We start from the raw sequence: 11096 nt of genomic DNA on the forward strand, positions 1-11096 counted from the left end.
TTTCTTTTACAGGGTCATTAGACAATAAAACTACCTGAAGATCTTCTATATTTATAGACTCCCCTTGCCCATAACCCCAGCACTTGTTGGTGAATCTCCTTTTCAGTCCTACTATATTTCAGCAGAAACAATCTCACTTCCTTTGGGACACTCTCTCTGCAAACAGTCTGTTGACAAACAGAATGTCAGTTTTTGACACAAAAATGGACAAACAAGAACAGGTAGAGAACTGCAGCACTTTTCACTGCGGTGTTCAAATCAAGTCTTCTTTAACAGAAAAGGTACAAATAAGCTTGGTTATTTCTCCCAAATCTGAAAAGTGGAACAGTATGAGAAAAGAAGGTTCAAGAAATACTTTTAAAGAAGGGCTACTAAATCACATTTAATGCTATTTGTTAAATGTCATTTGGCAGTGAGAAAACAAGCTGTAAAAGTGATGTACTTTTCCAAACACCATGAATTTCTGTGAGATTTCTGTCACTCCTCTGGCTGAAATCAGGAAGATGAAAAAAACTCAACATTTTTCTGAAGAAGGCAGATCAAATAAGGAGATTCTTTACCACAAAATGTTATGTCTTAAGGGGAAACTCAGTTACTATGTCATCACCCACTTCCTCTTGCCATCTTCTCTGCTGCAGCCAGCATGGTGTAAGGTATGGCAGCAAGATTGCTACCAGAGATTGAGTAAAAAAGAAAAAAAGACAGAAAGGAAAACAATGTAAATATTAAGGGATCCCTTTGTATACAGATACTGCAAGAAGAACTTTCAAGGAAAAATTTCTGTGGGCATGTTCACCACAGTAACAGAGATTTTGGTGGCCTGGTGGAAGTGACCCATACTGTGGCTACCCAGACATAGACACTAATGCTGTACAGGGGATAGCTGCTACACTGTGCTGCAGGTCACAAAACATCCACTCAGAGGTCTCTCTCCACCATACAATGTCTTGCCTCCAGCTTTATGGCTCCATACATGGCTGTATGCCCTGTGACTTGGGCACATGCTGAAGATTAGGGGTGAATGCTAGAATGGCAGCTGGAGCACATCTGCTCTCCAAATCTAATTTTAAGAATATAAAAAGTGCCATATTGGGTTGGACCAATGATCCATCCAGCCTAGTATCCCATCTCAGACAGTGGCAGCAGTGGATGCCCTAGAGGGAAAGTGTTGAACTGGGCATATCCAGAATGATCTATTCTATTCATTACCCTCCCTGGCACCCTCCATTACTGGTTCAGAGATGCCAGGTGAAACATCTTCAATTGTTTGGTTTAATAGCTATCAATAAAGCCATTGTCCATGATTTTTTCTAATACCTTTTTGAACCTGGCTGCACAGTCTGCCTCTACAACCTCCTATTGCAAAGAGTTCCACAAGATAAGTGCACACTGCTTAAAAACCATTTTCTCTTGTTAGTTTTAAACCAGCTAATTTCAGTGTGTGATCTCTAGTCCTAGTATTCTTGGTCTTGGTGCATAACTGCTCCATTTTTGCCCTACTTTCTCCACACTTCATGATTTTATAGGCAACCCCCTACCCTGCCCCACACCCTCAGCCTTTCCCTTTTCAAATTGTAGAGTCTTAGTCTTAGTCTTTTTTAGTCTATCCTAGCATAACAATTGCTCCAGACTCCTGGTCATTTTGGTTTCATTCTTCTGTACCTTTTCTTATTCTAATACGTGCTTTTGGAGATGTGGAGACCAGCACTGCAGACAATATTCAAGATGTAGGCACACCATGGATGGCATATGGCATGATGATGTTTTTTACATTTTTTTTCAGTTTCCTTCTAAATGATGTCCAACATTTTATTTGCTTTCATTGTCACTGCTGTACATTATGCTGACGATTTTAGGGAACTATCTAAAATGACTCCAAGGTCTTTTCCTGGGTCATAACCGCTAATTCAGAACATAGCATTGTGTAAACATAATTGAGATTATTTTTCCCTCTTTATAAAAAAATGTTGATTCCTCCCCAGCAGATCATATGCGTACATGTGACTGATAATTTTTTTTTTTTAAACTTTCTCTAGCTGGCCAAATCACCCACAATCCCACATTGCTCTAATCATGCAGTGTTGCTCCAGGGAACAGCAAGACAACCCTTGGAAAATCCCAGTTCTTAGTTTTCACTCTTTTATTTTGACTACAGAAGACTAACAGAGCAATTCTTCAGTTGCAAAGTACTCAGAAAGACCACAACAGGTAAGAATGTTTTTAACACAATTGGATTCCTATTTGAAAACTGGGAGTTTACGATGTGAATCATGTTTGTACACCTAATGGTGCCAACATTGTGTGGCACCTTATAGCACCCTGGAAAGGATCTTTAAGTGCTGCTCTGAGAAACTGTATGCTAGAGCTTTTGAGAAAGGTGAAGAGGGAGATTTTTCAGCTGCATACTCCTCCTTTTCCTTCAGTAAAACAGAACAGAGGTGACCAAATGCACCTAATAAGAAAAATATCCTCCTGCCTTTCACATGAAGAAGCATTTAAGCAGAACAGCATAAAAACCCACTAAAAGAGAAAAACAATCCAGACAAATGAACAAACAAAGGAAAAGGACCTCTGCAATCCCTTGCAAACAGCTAGAACAACATTCTGCAATAATAGCACATAACAGTGCAGTAATACTAATGGAGGAACCTTGTGGTCATATTATGTAAGTCACATCTCTCTGCCCTTCAAATGGGGATGCTGAACTCATCAATATTTGTAAAACACTTAGAAATCCACCACAAGGTCTCTATAAAATGCAGCCAAGTATTGTGTGAGGAAGTGCTCTGGAGCATTTCTGTGCAATGCTTGCTCTTATTTTTAGCAGGGCCTGAAGCTTGCTTTTCATATTGCAGGTGCAGTTGCACAGCTGCAAGTACAGGGCAGCATAGAAATGACTGGGCAATTATACCCAGCCAGACGCTTGATAGTTTAACTGGTGAATCAGATGGCTTGGCCCATCCGGGGTACGGCATGGTGGACCTGGCAGGGGTAGGGGTAGCCTGCAGTCAGGCAGAAGGCAGGGCAGATTTGAACCTTACAGCAGAACCAAACCAGAGGTAAGGAGCTGGGGGATTGCCTGTCTGGTTTGGGGCCAGCCCGTGCTGGGAAAAGGGGGGTCTGTGTTCAGATGAGCTGCTCATCCCCTTCCCTTGTGTGTGTGTGTGGTGTGAGCACTTGAAAGAATATGTGTGATGGGGATGAGGTGTGTGTGTGGGAAGGAATGTGTGTGTGTGATGGGGATAGGGATGTGGTGTGTGTGAGTGTGTGAGTGTGTGGGAAGGAAGGAACATCTGTGTGTGATGGGGTAGGGATGTGGGGGGTGTATGTGTGTGCATATGTGCTTGAAAGAACATGCGAGTGTGGGAAGGACTATGTGTGTGTGATGGGGATAGGGATGTGTGTGTGTGTGTGGGAAGGAAGGAACATGTGCGTGTGATGGGGATAGGGATGGGTGTGTGTGTGTGCATGTATGTGTGAGAAGGAACATGTGTAATAGGGATTGGGCTGTGTATGTGTGTGTATGTGCTTGAAGGAAGGTGTGTGATGGGGTGGGGTGTGTGGGGGAGAAGGAACACGTGTGTGATGGGGATGGCGATGGGTGTGTGTGTGATGGGGATGGGGTGTATGGGGGGAAGGAACAGGCATGTGTGATGGGGATAGCGATGGGGTGCGTGTGTGGGAGGGACCATGTGTGTGCGATGGGGATAGGGATGTGTACGTATGTGTGTGTATGTACTTGAGGGGAGGTGTGTGACGGGGATGGCGTGTGGGGGAAAGGCACACGCGTGTGCGATGGGGAGCAGGACGGTGTGTGCGCGGGCGTGTGCGCGGCTCCTCCTCCTCCCCGCTCCGGACCCCCCCGGCGCGGCGCGGGGCGGGCGCGCGGGGCCGGCCGATGACAGCGCAGCCGCTGCCGGGGAAACACCGCAAGGGGCCGGGCGCGTGTGGCAGCTCTGGCTGCGTGGGCGGCCGGGGAAGCCCGCTCCGCGCCCAGCCCCCGGGCCGGCTGCACCCAGGCCGCCTGCACCTGCCTACCGCCGCGCAGGGGAGGGAGGCCGGGCCGGGCCGGGCCGGGCGGGAGGACATTGTTGGTGGCGGTAACCAGGGAGCCGGAGCGGAGGTAGGGGCCGGCGGGCGAGCGGCGCGGGGCGCGGGCACCTCCCTGCCGGGGCGGGCAGTGGCCTTTGCAGGCCCCTCGGAGACCTCGTGCCCCCTCTCCTATAAAATAAAAGGGGGCCTGATTCCCCCCCGCAGAGACTGAAATTAGGGGCTTGCCCTTGGGCGTGAGGCCCTGCCGAGCGGGGCTCGCGGGGGCGTCCAGGGCGGCCGGGAGTCCCCGGGAGGATGCCTCAAGGGCAAGCACTGGGGCTGTGGGCAGGGACCCCGGAGCGGCTGGCTGAGGGGGAGTTCCGGCTCCGCTGGAACAGGTTTTGGGGCTCAGCCGGCAGAGGTGGCAGAGGGGCTTCGTGGTCAAAGCATTAGGTGGACCAGCCGCGCTTGCTTGGACTGCCCGCATCCCCGTCTCTTACCCCACACCTGGCTCAAAGTGCTCAGCTCCAGGTTTATTGAAGTGGTCAGTGCGATAAAAGGTTTGATGTTGGCCCAAAGACCCTTGTCTGTACTCGTTGCGGTGCGTGGGGCTCCTGGGGTGCTTGTCCCTCTGAGGAAAGGGCCCCCAGCTGGGTCCTGTGGGATGCTGAGGGAGGAAGTGGCTCTAGGTTGTTTCTTGTGCCAGCCAGCACCCTGGGAATGAATGCTGAGACTGTTTGACAGCAACTCAGGGACATGTTTTTCTGCTGCAGTCATGATGATGATCAGTTTCTTGCCATCCTCAGGGCATCGGTTTCACAAAGCAAAGTCTCCTTTTCTAACGTAAAACCGCCGGTCTAGGTGGCCAGCTACTGCCAAGCTCCACTAACGTGACTTGGCTGGATGGCAGGTCTAGATGCCATGTTGACTTAATTATAAATCCGACAAATACTTTCGTAGAATGACTCTTGTACCGGACCCGAAGTGATAACTTCCATGCCCAAATGTTTGATGAGGTACTGTATTGTAATCCCTGGAGCTATTCAGTTTCTTTTTCTTAAAGCAACCAGCCATTATCTTGTGGCGTATTTCAAACATTACTTAACAAAGCACAGGAGGCATTTAGTAATACGTTTCAGCTGAAAAGCAGTAGCTAGCCAAAACTAAAAGGGCGATGTCTGTAAGATGCAGTGATCCAGTTAGAATTGTTACAGATGCTGCTGAATGTGAAGTTTTCTCGGTTTCTTTTTATTTGTAAACTGAATTAAAAACATCTTCTTCTGACATCAAGTAATTGGCAGCAATTGCATTAAGTACTGTTGATTATGACATACCTGCCGGTGGACATTAATCACTGAAGTGCCCAAAGTCATGTGTGATTTGTGTTAAAATGGAATAAGTGGCAGCAGTGATGCAGACTATTAAGAATTTAAATAGTCTCTACACAAGAGTCTCATTATAATGAATATAACTCTGAGTGGATTATTTATTTTAGTTTGTTTAAATATGAGAATTATTAAAGGAATCTTCATCCACTAGGACCAGCTCCCTTGGTAGTGTAAATTGGTAGAGACTATAAATTTCATGGGCAATGTTTCTACTTACACTAGCTAACCACTAGTGTCAAAGACAGCAATATCTAGAATGCCCCTATATTTTTCCTTTGAGACATGTTGGCATGTGGGGGGCAAGGAGCAGAATTTGTATTGCCATCGATTCATAATTATTTAAATTATTACAGTAGCAACTAGAAGATGCAGTAATAGTCCAGGATTTCATGGTGATAGGTACAATACAAATACACAATAAAGGGGGTCCTCGCCTCAAATGCTGAACTAAAAATGATTGCGGTAATCTCATGAGGTAGCAAGGACAAGTGCAAAGTCCTGCATTTAGGATGGAACAATCCCATGTACCAGTACAGGCTGGGGGCTGACTGGCTGGGCAGCAGCTCTGCAGAGAAAGACCTGGAGGTTACAGTGGATAATAAACTGAATATGAGCCAGCAGTGTGGCTTTTTTGCCAAGAAGGCTAACAGCATGGGCTGCATTGGTAAATGTGTTGCCAGCAGATCAAGGGAAGTGTTTCTTCCTCTCTATTCAGCACCGGTGGGTGAGGCCACATCTGGAATACTGGGTTCAGTTTTGGGCTCCCCACTATAGAAAAGATGTGGACAAATTGGACAACTCTCATTTTCTATGATTCTATGAATTATACATAATTTCTGTATAGGAGGAATGAAAATATACACATTTATAGTTCAGATGCATGCTATAATGATGCATCCTTCAGTTACTTATTATAGGAAGGAACCTTGTTTTAGCTGCCTTTCCCCCTCACAGTTAGTAATCTCAGTTAATTACCCTTTTGTCAAGAAACTACATGCAGTTGTTATTTCTATTTTTCATTGCTCCCTGATCTACCCTTCTGAGAGCAGTTTTGATGGGCCTGGTTCCCCTGGGCAGTCACAACATCAATAGTAGGATACTTTCTGAGCCTGTTGAACTTGTTCTTTATTTCACTCCTAACCTCACAGCCTACACAACAGCCAAACCACTACATGATTCTGGAAGATACCCTAGAACTCCAGCACATCATTGACTGGTTATTTGTTTTGCCCTGTCCTTCTGATACCATGATATGCATGAACACCATGATCCTCTCAATCTCTCTTTCTGTCTTTCAGTTTCCTCCATTTTCCTCTACTTATCTCTTCCCTATTGATCCTTCCCTTTCTGTGACTCTCCATTTTTTTCTATTCTAGCTTCTTCCTATTTTTTTTCTCTTACAAACTTAACCCTCTTCTTCCTTTGGGCCTTAAGTAACCATAGAAATCCTAGAACCTACATCTGGGTTATTAAAGCTACCCAGAAACAAAGACACATGTACTCAAATTTATATAGAGAAAAAAAAGCTAGATGGGACCTCAAGAGTCTGTCAAGTCCAGGAGTTGGCAACTTGTGGTCTGTAGGCAGGATTTGGCCCACAGAGCCGGAGGGTTTCTGCAGTATTTTGGTATTTGGGGCTTCTTCCAGGCAGTGGGGTGAAGCAGCAACAGCAGTAGCACTGTGGTGGGGGTTGGATAGAGCAGAAGAGGTAATTGTGGCTCTGGACCTGCTTCTAGCTGCGGCTCCAGCCTTGGCCTTGGCCTTGGCCCCAGTCCCAGCCACTGTGGTAGCATGGGCCAGGTTAAAAGTGGCCTGCAATCAGAGCTAAGTCCTGTTAAAACAGCTCCCTCCTACAAAAGTATTGCCAACTCCTGATCCAGTCCAGGGCTCTCCAAGTGATAGCCTAGGGCTCTTGTTGCAGCCGCACAGTCACTCTTGCCACAGCCCTGGGACTCAGGGGTGAGAATGCCAGTGATGCTTGCTGTCCTCCCCTTCGTTCCCCCCTCTTCTCCCACCTTGGGCCTGCCACTGAATTTGGGGTCTTTGGTCACCACCGGTGATTTAAAACAGTGCTAGGGGACAAAGGAGTGGGGTAAGCAGTGGCAGCATTTATACCCTTGGGTTCTGGAGCTATGCCAACTCAGAAGTTTCATCAGCTGCACTGACAAGCTGCCACCTTGCCATTGCAGGTCCTGATCTAGTCCAGTAGCCCATATCTAGTCCAACAGCTACTCAAGGCAGACTCTTCTCAAAGCTATCCAATATTTGTCTAACCTACCGTTAAAATCTTCCAGTGGCAGAGGTGCCACAACTTCCTTAAATAATCCGTTTCAGTGCTTAACCACCTTCATATTTAGAAACTTCTGCCTAACCTATATCCAAAACCTCTCTAGTTACATTTTTAAAACTGTTGTCTTTTGTGAATGTAGAAAGCAATCAAATACCACCCTCTTTATAAAACTCTTATTTTTTCTAGACTATATAATCCAAAATTCCTTCAACCTTTCTTTATAGGTCATATTTTTTCATGTCTATTTATTTATTTATTTATTTTTGTTCTCTGAACTCTTTCCAATTTGCTCATATTTTAAACTCTAAGGTGTAGTGCCCCAATCCAGACAGGTAAGGCCTCGCTAGTGCTGGATCGAGCAGAAGAATCACTTGCTAATGACTTGCATACAGCACCCATGAATATATATTTTTGCAACATTATTACACTTGACTCACATTTAGCATGCAGTCAGCTCTAATTCTCAGGTCCTTTTCTGTTGTACTGCAGTTTAGCCAGCTGTTCCTCATTTTGTGTTTGTCACATCGCTCTGTTTTAAGTATGATACTTAACACTTGTTAAATTTCATCCAATGTATTCCGGATCATTTTGTCAATTTATTAAGGTCATTTTGAAGGTTATCCTAATCCTTGTCCTCCAAAGTATCTGTTACCCAACCCAACTTGATAGCACTAGATAAGTTACTAAGTATGGATTTGATTTCATCCTTCAGTTCATTAATGAAAATACTGAACAGTTCTGAGCCCAAGGCACACTCCTGAGGGCCTCTTTTAACACTTTCTTCTAGCTAGATTGAGCCATTGATAACCACTCTTTGAGTCTGATTAATCAACCAGTTTCTTGCCTACCTTTTAGTAGTTTCATCTAGACCAGTGGCCACCAACTAGTGGATCTCAATCTACTGGTAGATCTTGAGGCCTCTTCGGTAGATCTCCGAGCCTCTTTGAGTCGATCCGAGGCTGGGGTGGGGAGCTGAGTGCCTGCGTACATGCACACACATGCCTCAGCCCGGTAGGTCAGTTCATGGGGGAGGGAAAGAGTGGGGGCTAGATCGAGGCCCCCGCAGTGAGGGACAGTGGTGCAGAGGCAGGAGAAGGGGTAAGTTGAGTGGGGCCCCAGCTGGGTGGGACTTACCTGCTGGGGAGGCGCGCCCCCAAATTATTTTTTCTCCCTCTGCCTCGATCTGCCCCACCTTCCCTCCCCACAGACTTTCCATGCTGGGCAGGTCGGGGGGAGGTGGGGACAGGGGCATGTTGGCGGTGCATGGTAGATTTTTGGTTGCTTTTAAATGCCAAAGGTGATCTCCTACTTAAAAAGGTTGGAGACCACTGATCTAGACTGTGTTTCCTTAGTTTACTCATATAAATGTCCTGGGAAGCAGTGTAGAAAACCTAACTAAAGATGTGGTATGTCACACTCATTCCACAACACCCAGCACTTTGTCACAGAAGGAAATCAGGTTGATTAGGCATTACTTGTTCTTGGCTAATCCATGTGGACTGCTGCTGACTGGTTATCCTTAAGTGTTTTTGGTTCAATTATTTGATATGTACCAGCACCACTCCAAGTCTTAAAGTTTGACTGGCTGTTCTGTAATTCCCTGTGTCCTCCTTTTCCCTAATCTTAGGGACAGGCACTATAATTACTCTTTTCTCCTGGGAAACTTGTTGCAGGATAGATCAAGAATTTTAATATTTTTCTGTCCAGATAGAATAATTACCATAACAGTTAAAGTCGTATGAGTATTCTTTTATTTTTCACAGCTCAGAAAATATAAAACCAAACACATTTTTGGCTTTTATCTATGCAAATGGCTATGTATATATACCAGAAATAAGTAGATAGTTCTAGTGAAGTTAGTGGGAATGTTCATATGCTTGCATTCAACCATGCCGTTAGGCACTTGAAGAATTGGAGATTTATACATCTTCTTTATATTGTTCAGAATAAGGCCAAGAATACTTGCAAACTGCATGCGCTACAAGTTAAAGGGTCAAATGTCCAGCCTTCCTCTATTATGAACCTACCAAATCATGTTTTGATTACAAACCCTAAGAATTTTGTATTAATATATGAATGAATCAAAATTATAAAAAAAATACAAACAAGTAAAGCTTCAGAGAGAGCATTTAGAAGAAGCTGACAATTTAACCAATTTACAGGGTAAATACAGTTCAGTATTCATGCTGGGATTGTAGAAGTATTTACAATATCTCAAAAACTAGTGTTCCTGTTTAAGTGTCTTGGTGGTATGTTCTTTTTCAAAGGTCATAATCTACCTTTCTTTCATCTTCTACTTCCAAAAGCAATTCATGTGATAGAAAAAAGGAAGTACAGAATGACAGCACTGGGATTTGGGGACTATGCTATCCAAACACCTTTCAGAGCCAGAGTGATATTTTTCCATGATCTTATGCAGCACATGGCTGGCTGTCAGCATGTTTTGGGAAAACACAGAATACACAGACTTATTGCATTCCGTGGTGCATAAGCAAACTAGTATAGATTTGCAATTAAGATATATGCTGATAGGAACTCTTGTTTATTTAGATGGCTAAAAACCTAAGGGTGTCCCAGCTTGAGACATGTTATTTTGAATTTAAACTTTCTTCTTGACTCAAATATAAAGCTGTGGGTAGCTGGTATAAATATTGTTATAGTTGCAGGTGCAGGCTTTAATAATTTGGGTTTATAATACACTATCAAATGGATTTATAATGAATAATTATTACAATTTACAGTGCAAATATACTACATATAATATTGTTTGAGATCATTTTATGGTTTTTAGCTTGCATTTTTCAAGCTAATAACAACAATTAATTATATATATAAATACAAAATATAATAAACTAATGCTTTGTATTTTTGTAGTACCTTTCATACATTTTACTAATATTAATGAATTATGTTTTAAATCATTATGTTTGAGAAGGATAATTATAACTAATATAATATATCCTTCACATTTTTAGAAGTGCTAGTGATGTGATGTGATATGTATGATATAGGTATTAGAAGGCATTAGTAGCATTTTATTGGAGTACTAATTATTGGCAATTTGAAGGGGTAGGGGTCTATGATACTCTTCTTTTAAATAGTTATGTGAATTAGTGCATCATTGTACACAAAAAAATAAGCAAGGGCTGGTTTTAAAAAAGAAAACATGTTTAACAGGCCTGTGCAAAGTGGCTAGTATTCACTTTGGGTTCATATTCGGCTGATTTGGGGAACAGTGATTTGATTCAGTGATTTGAATTACTGTCCCGAATTGATTCAGCCAAATCTGATTCGTGGCAGAGCCCCCCATGCAGCATGGGGCAGTGGGGGGAAGCAGGGATCGCCCCCCTGCCTGTCAGCACCTGGCGAGATGGGGCTTTTTTTTA

The 11096-nt window shown here is 44.0% G+C and overlaps 1 protein-coding gene across 1 annotated transcript in view; it reads left to right on the forward strand.

The window, feature by feature from the left end:
- Nucleotides 1-4059: 4059 nt before the first annotated feature.
- SYNE1 (spectrin repeat containing nuclear envelope protein 1) overlaps nucleotides 4060-11096 on the forward strand; it is a 514523-nt gene continuing 507486 nt past the window's right edge. Inside the window, exon 1 of the mRNA XM_019550064.1 lies at nucleotides 4060-4123. The gene's annotated coding sequence lies outside the window, so the exon portion shown is untranslated. The remainder of the gene's footprint in view (nucleotides 4124-11096) is intronic.

This window comes from Crocodylus porosus, unplaced genomic scaffold (genome assembly GCF_001723895.1).
Source record: "Crocodylus porosus isolate Cpor-Errol unplaced genomic scaffold, CroPor_comp1, whole genome shotgun sequence".
Taxonomy (NCBI): Eukaryota; Metazoa; Chordata; order Crocodylia; family Crocodylidae; genus Crocodylus; species Crocodylus porosus.